The 17,762-nt window shown below is 38.2% G+C and overlaps 1 long non-coding RNA gene across 1 annotated transcript in view; it reads right to left on the bottom strand.

The window, feature by feature from the left end:
- LOC124998292 overlaps positions 1–12,307 on the bottom strand; it is a 39,581-nt gene extending 27,274 nt beyond the window's left edge. The window contains exon 1 of the long non-coding RNA XR_007111044.1: positions 11,811–12,307. This is a non-coding gene — a long non-coding RNA (uncharacterized LOC124998292). The remainder of the gene's footprint in view (positions 1–11,810) is intronic.
- Between the last annotated feature and the right edge of the window lie 5,455 nt (positions 12,308–17,762).

Genomic DNA, 17,762 nt, shown 5'->3' with positions numbered 1-17,762 from the left:
ACAGTTGCCACTTTGAAAAACAAAGTCTGTATCAGAGATGACTAGCTAGCTCTCTGGTATAGTTTTCAAATGCACACTTTGAAGCAAACGGCAAAAAAAGATGGAAAGAAGGTGGCATTCCACACCTTCAAAAGAAGCCCACATAGTCTGGAATGATATATTAACAAATTATAACAAAAAACCCTCCATAATGTTAGAACTGAAGTATTCATCACTATACAAGAAAAGAAGAACAACCTCAGATTTCTTTTCAGCACTGTAGCCAGGCTTACAAAATCATAGTCATCTATATTGGCATTGGAGAGAAAAATCAAGGCATCCTTTTGACAGCTGTAAAAGATGTACAGTGAAATTAGAACCATCTATAGGGCCTAATCAATATGTCCACTACTTTCTCCAATAGATTTTTCTGAGCTAACTGAACCATTAACTTGTCTTTTAGATTCCATCCCAACTGTATGGCTCAAAGGAGATTTTTTTTTTTTTAAAAATTCCATATTAAACCAGATTCTTTTATCACCAGTTTGTCACCTCCTCTGTTTCTTTAACAAAGATTCACTTCAACATGCTTACTTTGCTAGCTCTGCCATTACATTACTGTTTTGCAATGTTATTTGTGTTGTGCCTCATGTCAGGCGTGTCATGTGGAACAAATAACTTCTACAAAGACAAATTAGGTTCTACAGAACCTGCCTACTTTGTTATCATGAGATGAATAATTGTGGAAACCTTAGTAGTGATGGCAAAGATACAAGCAGTTACAACCATTCACTTTTGATGTGGGTTGGTAAATGCCATTGTGAAAATCACTGAGTTTCATTGTAAAAGGACAGAACCAAACTGTGGGTAGTGCAAACTTTCACTCTACAGCACTTTCCTGTGAGGAACCAACTGGACTCTGGTCACTGCAGATACCATTACTATATATTTTACACAATTTTTACACAGTTCATTTGACTGCATAACTTTTGTGTCTTTCTTACCTGTTTCTATGTGATGAAGCTACTGAACATCAGATTCTGATGAATATGCCAAAAGTGTGCATATTTTTATTAGTACACTAATTCCTAGCAGATCTCTTCAAACTGGCTACATTTCAGAGAGTTGAGATTTAAACACAAGGCTCAGTACTTGGCCCCCTCCTGTTCATCATCTACATCCTTCCCCTCTGCAATATCATTCGCTGCAACAGTCTCAACTTTCACTGTTATGCTGATGACATTCAGCTATATCTCTCCACCAAATCCATCACCTCCTCCAAACTCTCTACCCTCTCAACCTTAGAAATAAACACATGGATGGAAACCAACTAGACTGGACTACAGCACAGAGTTAGTCAACTCTGTTAATTTTTTGACTCAGAATTGTTAACCTTACTTTCTGAAACTGACCTCTGGTGGAGATACACTGGTTACATGTCCTCTCCTCTCTTCTCTCTTGCACGGAGCTCCTACTTTCTTTTCTCTGGCAACAAGTGCTTGTCCACTCATTTCTTATCTAATTTGTGCTACTCCTGTAAAGCATGTTAACTGTCAGTATCAGATTCTACATGTAAACTTTAGGCAAATATATGTATCTATGAAAGATGTATGTTTATCTCAGTTCTACCCAGCTGGCCTTCAGCAGATGGGTCCCTCCATATGAGTTGGGTTCTACTCAAGGTTTCTTCCTGTTAAAGGGGAGTTTTCCTTTCCCACCTCGCTCTGAATGTTTCAGACCAGATTTTGTAAAATGTCCTTAGACAATTTGTATTGTTATTGGCACTATATAAATAACAATTAAATTACAATACAGTAGGTTTATATTAAAATGCTGAAGAATTGTTCTCATGCTGTTAATCAATTGATTTAGTCCAGTATCTCAAATTATATGGGCTTAGAGTACAATTAATATCTTCTGGTATTATGTGTCGTCCTGCAAAAGATTAAAAATTTAAGGAACAGACAGACAGAAACACAGACAGACAGATAGATAAATGCCTCACAGTCCACCCTGCTATGTCATTTTAATCCCCATGTTCCTGTCCATTTCTTTCCATGCCATGTTTTTGTCTCCATGTTCCATGCTGTGTCCTGATTATTTTGCCTTTTTTGTATTTTGTATTTACCTGCCTCTTGCAGCGCATTTTTTTACGTTTTGTGTTTATTAAATACCCCGTTATTAAATACCCCTTTTGTTTGTTTCCCAGACTCATCTCCCTTCGTCCTGCACCTGGGTCCTCAATCATAACCTCTCACCTTGACACAGTGAGCATGAGGTATTATTTTCACACATGGATTGGCCACCACAGAGTCCAGACCTTGACCCCGTTGAGAATCTTTGGATTGTGCTATAGAAGGCTTTGTGCAGTGGTCAGACTATCCCATCATAAATATAAGATGTTTGTGAAAAAAGAATGCAACACTAGATGACAACAAATCTTGTGACGTTGCAAAAGCTTTTCAAAACGATGCCACAGAGAATGTGTGCTGTAATCAAAGCTAAAGGTGGTCCAACCTAATAGTGTGTGACCTCCCTTTGTTGGCAACTTTTTTCCTGAATTCCCTGTGTCGCTTTAGAGCAGACGCCAACATATTCAAGTCTCATAGCTGGGTTGGTGGACTTTTTGGAAACCCGAGTGTACTACCTATTCAAGGGTACTTCCTTACAGTGAATCTTGAAATGGCTACACCACATTGCAACAGCCATAAGTCACTGACAGGGTGAGTTTTTGCATCTCTCCCTTTGATTTAAAAACAGATACACAAATTGACTATAAAAGTTATTGAAATTATAGGAGCCATACATCAGATTACATTTATAGCAAGTTAAATAAACAAGTATGCCAAATGTATGCATGCAGGTTCTCTGACATGGCTTCAGTTGAGTTTCCCCGTGGCCTCTTAATATACAGTGCCTGGGTGTAAACCTAAGAACTAAACAGTTGTTTTACATATATGTGTATGGATGCAAGAATCCATTTCAAGAATAATCATATAGTGTAGCTGTTGAAATTGTTAACCACACCGTGCAGAAAAAGGGAACAGTACCTTCTGAATTTATTCCACTTTTTCAATTGGTGTATTTCAAATGGATAAAAGTTCTATTTTTTATCGCCACTTTGAGAACAATACTATGCTGTTGTTACTTGTCGTATTTTACTTGTTTGCACATGTTCTCTGTCACATGTCTTTCTCTCGCCTCTCACCCCTCCCCTCCACACAAAAACACACACAAAAAAAACAAGTCTAAATCCATGGGCAGCTAATGAACTAAATGAAATAAGGTAAGAATAAAAAGGCAAAGAATAAAAAATAAGAATAAAATAAATCGGTAATCTGTAACAAGATCTGTAGGAGGTGTCAGTCTGAATTTAGGAGATTATATTACTCCAATACAAAATGACTCTTTTGTTGACATCACTGCAGCTTCACCAAGTACCATTCTCACGACAGTTGCCACTTTGAAAAACAAAGTCTGTATCAGAGATGACTAGCTAGCTCTCTGGTATAGTTTTCAAATGCACACTTTGAAGCAAACGGCAAAAAAAGATGGAAAGAAGGTGGCATTCCACACCTTCAAAAGAAGCCCACATAGTCTGGAATGATATATTAACAAATTATAACAAAAAACCCTCCATAATGTTAGAACTGAAGTATTCATCACTATACAAGAAAAGAAGAACAACCTCAGATTTCTTTTCAGCACTGTAGCCAGGCTTACAAAATCATAGTCATCTATATTGGCATTGGAGAGAAAAATCAAGGCATCCTTTTGACAGCTGTAAAAGATGTACAGTGAAATTAGAACCATCTATAGGGCCTAATCAATATGTCCACTACTTTCTCCAATAGATTTTTCTGAGCTAACTGAACCATTAACTTGTCTTTTAGATTCCATCCCAACTGTATGGCTCAAAGGAGATTTTTTTTTTTTTAAAAATTCCATATTAAACCAGATTCTTTTATCACCAGTTTGTCACCTCCTCTGTTTCTTTAACAAAGATTCACTTCAACATGCTTACTTTGCTAGCTCTGCCATTACATTACTGTTTTGCAATGTTATTTGTGTTGTGCCTCATGTCAGGCGTGTCATGTGGAACAAATAACTTCTACAAAGACAAATTAGGTTCTACAGAACCTGCCTACTTTGTTATCATGAGATGAATAATTGTGGAAACCTTAGTAGTGATGGCAAAGATACAAGCAGTTACAACCATTCACTTTTGATGTGGGTTGGTAAATGCCATTGTGAAAATCACTGAGTTTCATTGTAAAAGGACAGAACCAAACTGTGGGTAGTGCAAACTTTCACTCTACAGCACTTTCCTGTGAGGAACCAACTGGACTCTGGTCACTGCAGATACCATTACTATATATTTTACACAATTTTTACACAGTTCATTTGACTGCATAACTTTTGTGTCTTTCTTACCTGTTTCTATGTGATGAAGCTACTGAACATCAGATTCTGATGAATATGCCAAAAGTGTGCATATTTTTATTAGTACACTAATTCCTAGCAGATCTCTTCAAACTGGCTACATTTCAGAGAGTTGAGATTTAAACACAAAAGCAAAACTGTTATTAGCTGTAGATTTCTGGCGATTTCACAAACACTGTTGCTAGTACAAGAAGTACATTTATTACACTGTTTTTATTACTAAATTATATATCACATCATATAACCTTTACACACAGGAGCAAAGGTGAAATACAGCCCAGTATGAATTCTTGGACTGAAAGTGAAATGAAGGACTCAAAGATGCTAAAAGCTCAAGAGCAGACAATACAAAATACTGGCATTTCTGTGCTATTACTGCCCCACCCTTTACTTAACCACGTCACTGTAAACAGTTCACAGAGTGCACAAACCCAAGAAAGAGCTGATAAACTTAGTAGTTCCTATATTTGTGTCATGATTCAACTGACCAGACTGGGTGTTTGTGGCTATTTGTAGTTTCATTCACTGCTTTTTAGCGATTCCTTTTTATTTTGTTTTTTGCTGGTCCCTTTCTTGAAATGAATGTGATTGTTCATACTGTGTAGCATAAAATGCTACATGTGGCCATCATGTGGTCGAAGTTAAGACTAATGTTTTGTCCACAAGATATTTGGATAGGCTAATGTGTACCCATAGATGTGTCTAGCAAATTATTAAGAGCAAACCTCAAGCAAACCTAAACTATGTCCCAGCATCAAACAACGTTTGTCTATTCTAAGACAACAAAAATAAATTAGCACAATAGTAGAAAGTATGTGGTTTAAACATAATATTTTAACAAGGACAGATTTGCCTCTGTCAATATGAGGCAGCGTAGATTAACTCTCACAGAGTAAGGTGAGACTTAGTTTTAAATTCTAAGAGTGGAATGTAAAAACCAAACATTTGTCAGTATCTTAACTGTATACAGCTCAGACTTAGCTTTACATAATATTCATTAATGTAAAGGGTTACAAAAGCAGGTGCATGTTACACTCGCTCTACAAAATGCCATAACTCAGACTATTCAAATTTTATAGAGACATAAATGGCATTCACAGAAAGCTTAGAACAGTGCTTGACAACAGGTCTCTGTATGTTATGTTTTGCAAAGAGGAAAGTGTCAAATGGTGGATTCAAATAACAAAGACTCAAGTCCTTGGAAAAGGATCCAACTGTGACCTCTAGTGGTCTTACTAGTGGACTGAAGAAAGTGTTGAGACTAGATTTTTCTGTCTGACTTTTCCTTATTTAGTTATACTGAAGATACTGTGAAACACAACTGTTTGTACGCCATGTATGGTTTATACAGGATACATAACAATGTTAATGTGTTAATGTGTTAATTTATATATATATATATATATATATATATATATATATATATATAGGCATTGTTTATAGTCAGATTGCGACTGTTGTGAGTACAAATACTACCTTAACTAAACATTTTAAATTAAGGAGGAAGTGGTTGCATGATTAAAATGTTTTGTACCTTGTCCACAAGGGGGCAACCGAGTCTAAGAAATGTATAAAGGCAACACCAAACATCAACCAGACTGCTCTCCATCCTAGCCTACATTACAATAAATTTTGTTTAAAACAATGTTAATGTATGTAAACTCTTTAAAATAACATATTCTACAGCCAGGCCATCATTCAAACACTACAAAAGGATAACACAAAATCCCATCAGCAGCAATTCACTGCTAGGCGTGGATGTGTTGACAGCATGTTTCTCTGCTCATCTATGCATTTGGTCAGGAATACTGACATAAATGTATTTCACTTAAGCAGTATGTTTTTCAGAAGATATGCTTGACAGTACAACACACAGGTCTACTTGGAGAACCTTGAAAACTTATGAGCATCTGCCTCCCAATTGTTCAGTCTGTAGCTTTGATATGACATTTTTCGCATCTTCTCAAGGAATATTCTACAATTAAAATTAATTGTAGGATTTAACGCTCAAAAGAAGATTTGTTCTATGATCTTCTGTTCTTGTAGATGCTAGTGTGGCTATGTTTAAGAAATCCTGGGAGAGTCTTTAATCAGTCTTTAAGGATGTATACCAGATTGTATTACCTAATGTGGAAGGCCAGGCTACATAGAAGTAATGTAACTTCAAAAGATCTAAACACAAGGTGCACAGGGAAACCGTAAAGAAGACCCACAGGCATTACTCTTAAGAATCCCTATTCATGTTCTCCGCTTCTTCAGCACACTCTAAAGATGAACCGACACAGAATTCCCAAGTGCAGAGAACAGAAACACACACACACACGCATACATACAGCAGACATACATCACAGACTATTAAATTCATTATTACTGATTAAAATTAATGCTGAACAAACTTTTTTTAGAAATAGAAGAACTTTAATGTCATTGCGCAACAAATTACAAGCAAATTTTGATCGGCAGGAATCTCTAGTAGCAGGTTGATGTCAGGTGTTTAAAGGTAATAAATATCTCATCTCATCTTCTTCTACAGCACAGTGGTCAGCGCTGATGCCTTGAGTCCAGCTCGGGCCTTTCTGGATGGAGTCTGGATTTTCTCACTTGGGTCGCTGGAGCCTATCCCAGCTGTCACTGAGAGGCGGGGTACACCCTGGACAGGTCGCTGGTCTATTACAGGGCTAACACAGAGACAAACAACCATTCGCACTCACTCTCATATCTAGGGTCAATTTTTTGCGGATGATGTGGTCCTCTTAGCTTCATTTAGCAATGGCCTCCAGCTGTTGCTCTGGCAGTTCGCAGCTGAGTGTGAAGGAGCTGGGAAGAAAATCAGCAGGCTATGGTCCTCACTCCTCACAAGTATGGATTGAGACACATAATATGTATGTTTCAATGATTTGCACTGACACACCTAATAAGTATGTGTGTCAATGCTTTGCATAGAAAGTGCAAACTCTACTTCTTACATTTCATGTAATGCTTTAATAGGCTTTTATTTTGACAACCCAGCATATGTGTGAGTTATTGTTGGGTTACTTTTATAAATTTGGAGCTTTTATTTTGAAAGTTTATCATATTTCCTATGATTGTTACTTCCTGTAAGTAGTTGTGGGTTTTTAAATCCAACATACATTATATGTCCCTTATTATTTGTTGTTCCCCACCCTGACCTTAGTTAGACCTGCACAAAAATCAGATTATGGCTCCAACTCTGGAAGTTTCTTTATGCACTGCATTATCTCTGGTAATAAAGGTAAATGAAGACACCAGTAATTGAGAAACTAGTAACTTAACCACACTCTGCGCCTTTTACATGAACTAATTAATATCACTAATCAATATGTAATTAATATGTTGACACATTATTTGATGTCACACAAGTGTACTCATATTCAACCATTTCATTTGTTAATTATTGCTTACATTTATTTATTACTAAGTTAAAAACTACAAGGACTGAATATTTTAAAACACTTAAATTAACAATGAACCAATATCACATATGGTGACCTCTTTTTTATTTTCTGGCAATCATAGCTTTTTTCTGAATGAGTGCGGCAAAATTTTGCAATCCTTGCAATGTTTAATTTCAAGCTACTCCAAGTGGAAACGATAAAATGATAAATTATTACATAGTATTTAAGCATCACATCATACAGATACTGAGATTTCTTCCCAACAGCTAAACAAGCTATGAAAAAGGCTAAGAAATCATAAAAGAATGGAGAATTACCAAATTTCTATGTGAAAAAACAACCTTACACATCATCCCACTTTTCAGATCCTCTTGCTTTCTCCCTTTCCCACACATATAAATACACAGGCACAGACACACACTGTGAAAAAAGGTGTAATTTTACTCAAGAACAGTCAGTAGTTTTCTCCATCAGACAGAGACTTGTTTTTGGAAGCTCCAGATTGTTCCTGCACCACAAATAAATAACCTGCAGACTAAATTTAGAGACAGACTTTGCCCATTCTAAACACAGACAGGGGTTTTTGTAGCTTGATATCTGTCACAGAGCTCCTTAAACAATTATCTCTGGCTAATTATGAGCAACAGCAGAGCTATGCCAGGATACTCTTTGTAGATAGCAGCTCGGCATTCAACACAATCATCCTGGACATTTTGATCACCAAACTGGACACCCTGCCCCCCCCCAACTCACATGTTCCTGGATTAAAGACTACTTATCCTACAGACCCAAAACTGTGAGACTTGGCTTCCACCTTTCCTCCACCCAGACACTGAGCACAGGTTCAGATTCAGGTTCAGGTTCTGTGGGCTGTGTGCTGCCTCCACCCCTACGACTGCAGTCTGGCCCACAGCAACAACATCATTGTCAAATTTCCTGACCCAAATTTGATGACCACCACTGTGGCTGAACTAATCTCAAAGGGAGACAAGGCAGTCTACAGACAGGAGGGCCAGTACTTAGACAACAGCCTGGCACTGAACACCACAAAGGAAATCATCAAGGACTTTAGGAGGAACAGAACTAACCCACCCCTCCTCTACAGAGAGTCCACACCTTCAGGTTCCTGGGAGTCCAGATCTCTGATCACCTGTTCTGGACAGACAACATCTCTGCTGTCATCAAGAAGGCCCAACAGCATCTCCACTTCCCACGAGTCCTCAGGAAGATCAACCCTAACAGGAGGCTGCTACTGGCCTTCTACCACTCCTCCACAGAGAGCCTGCTGACGTAATGTGTCCACATTGTACAGGAGCTGCACCGAGGCAGACAGAGCGAGGCTTCAGACAACAGTCATGGCAGCCCAGAGGATTGTTGGCTGCCCTCTCCCCTCCCTGATGGACATCTACATTACACGTTGCCTCAGCAGAGCTCACAACATCTCAGCTGTTTGAGCTGTTGCCCTCTAGGAGGTGCTACAGATGTATCCAAGCACGGACAGACTGAAAAACTGTTTCTTTCCGAGCGCAATCACCACCCTGAACTCTCACATGCAACAATCAATGTAACAAGAGAATAGACCTCTAACTACATTAATATTTCTTTCTTTCTTTCTTTCTTTCTTTCTTTCTTTCTTTCTTTCTTTCTTTCTTTCTTTCTTTCTTTTTTTGCTGCTATTATGTCTACCCTGTCTATTCGACAAATCTTGTGCAATACAAAAAACTCACAAACAATATGTATTTCATAATTTTGTACATTGTATATTTTCCATATTTTTTTAGTAGTCATATCTTAACTTTAGCCTGTAAACCCTGTAAATAATATATTCTTTGCACTATTTTGTATATACTTGTGATTTTTGCACTGAAAAGGTGAAGTTCTCCAATCTCGTTGTACACTGTATAATGACATTAAAGGGCATTCTATTCTATTCTAAAGGCCAATGCAGACAGGGTGAGGCAATGCAGTCTGTAAATACACACACACACACATACACACACACACACACACACACACACACACACACACAATATATAAATGTTCCCTCTACTTCACTTTGAATTATTATGATGTTGTCATACGCATGACAAACCACAGAGACAAACTGAGAGTCAATACATGATAAAATGATAAATCACTATTCAGCTTAAAGTCCTAATCACACCGTCAACATGCACAATCACATTACCCTAATCTCTATGGTACATACAGATAATGCTGGACATCATTGCTCTCTTGTGTCCCTGTAGTAGCGTAGCTGCCAGCTCCAATTGTGTGTTGCTAAAATGTATCAGTTATTTTTACAGCACTCTGTGACATGTGACCATTTCTGCAAAGATTGAGTTTTTATTTCAAAGACAACTTAATAGAGATATAACCCATCATATAAGAAATTCAGTGTGGAAACAGTATGGGTTGGTTCATTCTGAAATATTTGAGTGTGTTTGGGTTGGTTTTACTTAGGTGATATTTTGATATCAAGCTACAGCTTTTTTATGTACTGCAAACTGATGTGATCTGAAAGGTCTAGAGTTGTTAAAGTAATTTTATGTAGAGCATTACTTCTTTTCTTTTCATCATCTGATAAACATCATCTGTACCATGTGAAGAACTGACAGACTGCATATACAAGTTTTACAAGTGTAATGCAGCTGACAGTACTGCTTAACCTGAATTTGAAATTCTTAAATAGATTGCAATTGATGGAAAAGTTCTGCTATTATTCTCAGCTATGGATACAGACATTAACACAAACATTCAAAATTGTCACTGCATTGATGTCTATCAGACATTTGTGGGAGTTTGTGCATGGGGTTAGATGCTTGCATTTGTGATTTCACAGCACTGGTATGATATTCACTGTGTACAGCTGCTGGGCTGTTGAAACTCAAAAACAAGGAAGAGGAAAAATTGATCTTTAGTTGTGAGGAATACAAAGGTTTAGCCAAGCCTGTCATCAGCTCCCCATGATGGCTGATAAAATAAATATTGTGTGTTGAGGAGTTTATTTGACACATAAGGTCCTTTGGTAATGTGTTCAATAATCAATGCTAGCCATGGGAGTCACTTGGCATTAGACAAAGGGTCTAATTTTAGTGGAGAAAACAGTGTTGTCTAAGAACATAATTTAACAAGCCATTATGTTACATCATGCTTGTAAAAGATGGACATGCAAACTAGCAGAATAATTACAAATATTTTAACTTATATGAACAAGTGTTCCTGTACGCTCCACTAAAATGAAACATTGGAAATACTCACACTAAAGCAAAGTATAAACCAAAGCAATTTTATACATGCCATTAGCTCAGTGGGATGAAAAGTAGACTACTTCACCAGCCTCCCTGTGGTCAAAATGGCGTTCAAACGTGCGTTAATTTGCTCTCATCGGATTATCAGAATCTCAGGAGTTAGTATAGGAGAAGTGGCAGGATAACCTGATTTCTAATGCAGACTGTGTATAGACACCGTGTATGTATGTATTGTGGAGCACATGCACATGTCATGACAGGTCATATCTGAGCCTGCAGGTGTAAAACACTGTACAGGTAAGGCCAATTTAAAAAACTTCAAGTCATGAACGTACCATCCAGCGTGATAGTGAAGTGTGAGCCACTTTAAAGACTGGAAAGATTAGAGATGCACACGTAACAGAATAAGGATGCTACACCCTCAATTACACTGGTGAACCAAGCGCACAAGGGCTTTAACAAAAATTTTCGTATTTCATGGTATTCATGTATTCCTAACTGGCAATGAGATCAGGACCACGGTTTGGTAATTATTGTTACGGATCACATGCGAGATAAAGTTGATAAGATGTGCAAGGGAACAGACAAGACCTTTTGGCCAACGTCTTTGAAAAGCTGATCCAAAACCCACAAAAATTTTAACGCTCCCCAAAATAAATTACCATATATATATGTAATCTCATATTGCTCAAAAAGAATAAGTCGGGACATCTTTACATACCTGTGGAATCAAGAGATGTGTATTCACATTATCCAAACTCGACCAAAATATCATCCATCTCTTGTGCCAAAATCCACAACGCATGCCGATTTCCAAAAGCACAAGATGGCATGACCCTGGCCATCGCTGACAGTGGACATAGTGGATCACACGTATAACCCAAGTGCGTCGACTGTTCATATTTCTAGCAGAAATACTGCGTCAGTGATACACACTACTTATCCCGGACACAAGAACTCCCGAATGACGATCTATAGCTGAAGTTTCCAACCCATCCGTTGTTGTCATCGTGATGCAAAGCAAAAAATAATTCCTCTCGCGTTTCAGTGTTAATTCCAACATGCGATAATTTCCGTTTAATCATCTTTGAAGGTATAATCTTACACTTTGGTAAAATAAGTAATGCTGTGAGCGCAATTATTCCCAGAGGTCCGCTGGTTTCCTACGTTTAAGCTGGAGCTCAAACTAGCGTCTCTGCTGACAGAGACAGTTGTAGGAATCGCAGCTTGATTATCCAATAGTTTGAGTGGGACGCTGAAGCACATGTTGCTTTCAAGTGCGCATGGCAAGGCGGTACTTGTAGTCAATTGTTGCACTGCCAAATACCAGAAAACTGTGCAATAATCAAATTAAAATGATATTACAAGTACATTGGCAATAAACAATACCTGAAAACTCTATACTTCAGCTTGCTTACTGTGAGGGAACGTGTTTGTTCACTAACACAGGGTTATAATTACAATTTAATGGAAGTTATTATCTGGAAAAAAAGCTAAACTGTGCAATCTGATCATATGTAGATGTCGAGATAGACTACTGAAATGTTGCTTTCAATTACAGTTGCTTTCTTCCTTCCTTGAACAAACTCCAAAACCAGGATTCCTAGGTGGGGAGCATCAATTAAGGCTTCACTCCACCTAAACTCCTCACTAGCAGAGGTCAATTCTTAATCAGAGGTGCTAAGTTATGTCATGATGTTTTTATTTCTACATTATGTTGTTAGTCACTATTTTATACAGTCATATTTTCTGATGTTGTGTTTTATACCAACATGAAATTGTAATATGAATATATTATTATATTATTATTTTTCGTATTATTCTAAGGTGGATGCTTTCAATAAGCCCACCGTGTTTTCATTTACATCTCCCTGCATGGTTTTATTATTATTTGTCATATTTTACGTGTATTTTTATAAATTGCACAAGATAAAAACTTATGCTTATTCTTTTACTCAATTGCCTGACACACTTCTGTTAGTGCAGGTGCTCAATGTTTACGTTGTGTACCTGGGTTGAAAAGATTTTGCGCACTACATTGCGTGACAAGAGCTGGAGATGAAAACACAAAGACATTGTATTAAGTGTTATAGTAACACATACCACGGCAGTGTAGACACCTTTTTGCTCCCTTTGACAAGGAGAGTTAACTGGTTCACTGTGTTGACTTTATTTCTTGTGTGTAAATGTATTTTTTTAGCTCAGTAATCATTTCTAAAGAGATAACAATGAACAGTCCTTTTTTCTTCTTTTTTTTTTTTTGTCTTTTGAAAAATGCGCCTGAATGAGTGGCTGCATGCCACCAGTAGCTCAGTAATGTAAACCGTTTTTAGGGTTTTCTTAGTGTGTTACTGTTTTTTTTTGTTTTTTTTTTGTCTGACTTGTTCTGTTTTTTTTTTTTTTTTTTTCTGTTCCTTGAACTAGTCAAAATGTTTGCTGTTGTGCTGTTTTTACTTTGTTTCCGGACTTTTTGTTTTTGGCTGCGTCGTTGGTTGTGGTGTTCTGCAGAACGGCCATTGTGTCGGGTGGTGTGTTCCTGTGATCAGCTGCTGTCCGTGTCCCCTGAGTGAGGTCTGTGACTCCAACTGAACCTCAGCAGAAGTACTGGGAATGACAGGCTGGAGTTGGTGGTGGAGGAGCGGACAAGGTGGTTCGGGTCGGCAGTGCCGTCTCTACACATGGGGAACGTGAGGTCTTTGGCAGCGGGATGGATGGACTGTGTGCGTTCGATGGGACCCAGAGGGAGTGTGTCATGAGAAGGGCTTTGGAGACCTGGTTCACATCGACCACAAAACGCCTGTGCCCAGCTTCGGGACTCTATGGGTTGACACACTCCGTTGGCGTTTTTACCCCCACCTCAGCGACAAAGAAACACCATGCGACATAAACCATGCCGCTGTTGCTATGCAACTGGCCAAACAACCACACTGTTTTTGCCAACTACTTGCTAATTCTGTATTTATTATTATTATTTTTGGCCTTATTTCATTTTTTTTTTAGATTTTTCTTGTGTTTTTTTTAAGAGTGTTTACATTTATGTGCAATGAAGCTACTGTGACAAACTAATTTCCCTCGTGGATCATTAAAGTCTGTCTAAGTCTAAGTCTTACCTTAGAGAATCCCGTGTAAACAAAGCTAATGAAATGCAGAACAACTTTTTTAAGCCATATAAACAGTACTGAATGATTTTAGAGTACAGTCACAGTCGCATAACTTAAAATTTACTACAGGCAAAGAGTTAGCTTGCTTCGACTCCTTTCCTATTCCTCTCTAAAACATACTCTTACTGTGGATAAATTGGGAATTTATGTAGACAAAGTTTCCCTTCCTGGACCCTTCTTCTTTTTTTTTCTTTTTTTTCCCTATTTAAAGTGGTATGTGTTTATATATTTTGTGTGAAATAGTAAACCTCAAAAATAAGAAAATTGTTAAAATTATAAGAATTTAAATTTTGTAAGATGAGTATGATGGCATGCCAGTTTTGTGTAATTTAAAAAAACATGCTCTGCTGTGACATCTGTGAGGTGAGTGACGTATGTGAGAGCTTTTGCCTGAGGATGCATTTCTAGATGTGAGTGTGATCTTTGTGGCGAGTAGTGTGTAGGCAGCTGGTATTGTGGCACTATGCCAGGGCTATGCGTGACTAGGAGAAATACACCTGTCTCTGTGCTAAGGTGTGATGGGAGGTGTGTGTGTGTGTGTGGGGGGGAGGGGGGGGGGGGAGGCACGTAGGGGCCTGCCAGGTGAACAATGCTTACTTTTGTATGTGCACTCTGACTAAAGATATTCACAAGAGAGGAACCTGTGATCCCAGTGTGGGTGTAGCTTGTATGCTCTCCCACTCCTTACTCACACAATCACACAACATACACAGTCAAATTCTTTTTAGCACACAATTTGTGCTGACTGCAGGCGCTTTGGGTTGAGTCTCAATAACTCTGCCTTTTACACGCAAGCTGCCAATCAGATAAATGATATAATTGCAAAAAACTGACATTATTAGTCTTAATTAGCCTAGTGTAGCAAATACTCTGTAGCTATACACGCCTGCAGAAAAAGATGATTCAGATGTTTTGCAAATACAAATCTTATCTAATCCCTTCTCAATCCAACACCTAACCAGGTTTGGATCACCTTTTGACACTGAAACCACAAGCAGGTCAACCATAAAGAAAATCTTGAATGAGAGGGTGTGCTGAACACATTTTCTTAAAATTTTATTTTTGGCTCTGAGCCCCTATGTCAAAGTGTACCTCTAGCTGTTCAATAGATGTGGTCAGTCAGTTAGTTATAATATGAAGCCACATGAGTGTTTCTGTGACCCCCTTATATGGAAGTGACATATATATGACATATATGGAAGTTCTTCACAATTAACTTGTGTGTACAGTGAGTCCCATTACTTAGTAATCTATTCATGTTAAATTCCTTATGATGTTCGAATGTGTGTTTGTGTGTTCTCACTTACTAGTTCAATGAACTCTTCATAATGGCAGCATTGTTAAGTTGCGTGCGAAGCTCACGTCTTAGCCTTTGTGTCTCCACCCACCCCTGTAAACCACAGATGTTTTTTCTCTCTTTTTTTGCCCTCTACACTTTTCCCTTTCTTTTTGTTACAGGTAAACATTTGAGGTCCGCACGCAATCTCCAGAAGAGTCTCCTCCCCTTATGCTCCATGGTTTCCACTCAGCATTACTCACACTCTCTGACATACTCACCACACAGGAACACACCCCTCTCCCTCTTTCTTGCTCACACACACACGCATTCTTCCCTCATTCTTTTGACACGTATTCTTTTTCTCTCTGACTTAGCACCTGCTTTCCTGATGGGTTGAATTTCTGATTTACAGTGCGATGCAGATTTTGCACCATGGCTTCATGTTGAAAAGAGAGCTCTACCATGTTGTACGTCCCTAACCTCATCTATGATCAACATTTGGAGTGATCAAAAATTGATATTTGGCTAAAATTAATTTTCTGGCCAAGTAGTGTCTGAGAATCCACAATAGAAGGTTGCTGGAGAAGGGGGGTCTGGGCGTTTTTGTTCGCCCTTGTCACTGAAGCTACCCTGAATGGTTAAGTGGTTAAGAGGAAGAATAAAGTATTGAATGAATTGTTTTAAAGGCTGCTGGTAGAGATTATGTTTCTGTACATTTTGTAATGTTACAAAAAGAGGAGACCTTTTTGCGCCAGAAAACAATTTCATGTTTGCAGTGCAAAATATGTTGGCTCCATTTAGGTCTTTCATTGGCTAATGTCATGGAACAACCTCACCCTTTAGTTTGCTGTCTTGTGTGTTGTTGCTACATGGTTCGAGCACAGGCATGAAAGCACTGTACTTGTAAATAACATTGAAAGTATTTATTATTGTGGCAAGGTAATAAAACATATCTGATTCTTGACTGTGTACTCTGTTACCAGCCTTAGTCATGTAGTTCCTTCAAGAGTCACTCAAGTATAAGGGTTTCTGGCAGCACAATTAGTGTGCATTACAAAATTAAATTAGTGTGTTTGTATCTCCAAGAAGAAGAAAAAAAACTGTCTCTACCATGTCATTGCAGGAACTCATCCTACCCAAATGCTCCACAGAACGCCACAGGAGGTCATTCCTGCCTGCTGCCAACAAACTTTAGAACTCCTCCGGATGAGTGTCATAAAACAATGATAGAGACAATGTCTTTTGGAAGCCAGATGTATTGCTGCATGCCATGCAAATGATCATGGGTATTATAGATGTTGTTTGTATTTTTATTTGATATTTATATTGTATGGGTAACTGGGTCACTTGGAGTTAATACCCAAACATTCCATGGAATTGACTTCTGTTTTAAGCCTCTTTTTACAACTAAACTTGAAGTCAATCAGTGTAAAGATGTAAGGTGGCTAGGTGTGATACAAGAAGCCCCATTCCTTTGTATTAAAGATCAGTGTTGCTTGGAGGGGAGCAGGAGCAATATGGTGTTCTGGAAACCAGAAAAGTGGCTGTGTTTTTTGATAACTGTCATTGCACTGTGAGTGTGGGTTGGCACAAAGTCAAGACCTGTCCCTCGTGAGGGAAGATTAATGTCAGCTAGTCACGGAGAGGCTTTACAGCAGCAAAGAGGAGAGCAGAGAGATCAAGTGAGAGAGGAAAGAAAAAGAGAAGGGACAGAGAAATGCAATGGAGAACACCCAGGTCCATTCCTTCATGTGTACAATATGTATAGAGTAGTACTGTCAAATGTAACGCATTAACACGGATTAATCCATCATGATTAAAACTTTTAACACAACTAACCCATCTGCAGTGCAGAATGACTGAGTGTCTAAGGCAACGCATTTCGTGCAGTTTAGTTACCATTGCGGGAATAGGAAATTTGAAGGAAAAACAAGACACAAAAGTTGATTGACTCAAAGTATTATGCACATTCTGTTGCAAGGACTTTTCTCTTCATCAAAGAACTTACAACTTAGAATTCTGCTAGCACTACAGCTAATGTGTCACCCAGCATGTGACAAACCAAGAGAAAGACAAGGTGGCAATGCTGGCTTGCAAATATTGGAATCGTTAGGCCTTTTTTAGGGGGTCTGAAACCTCCTTAAAATATTCTTAATTTATGGAATATGGGTTTAAATAATTAATTATATGAATAATTATATATTATAATTTAAATATGATAATAAATCTGTTA

This window comes from Mugil cephalus, chromosome 20, assembly GCF_022458985.1.
Source record: "Mugil cephalus isolate CIBA_MC_2020 chromosome 20, CIBA_Mcephalus_1.1, whole genome shotgun sequence".
Classification (NCBI taxonomy): domain Eukaryota; kingdom Metazoa; phylum Chordata; class Actinopteri; order Mugiliformes; family Mugilidae; genus Mugil; species Mugil cephalus.
The sequence above is the reverse complement of the archived record's forward strand: the minus strand, read 5'-3'. Positions and strand labels throughout refer to the sequence as shown.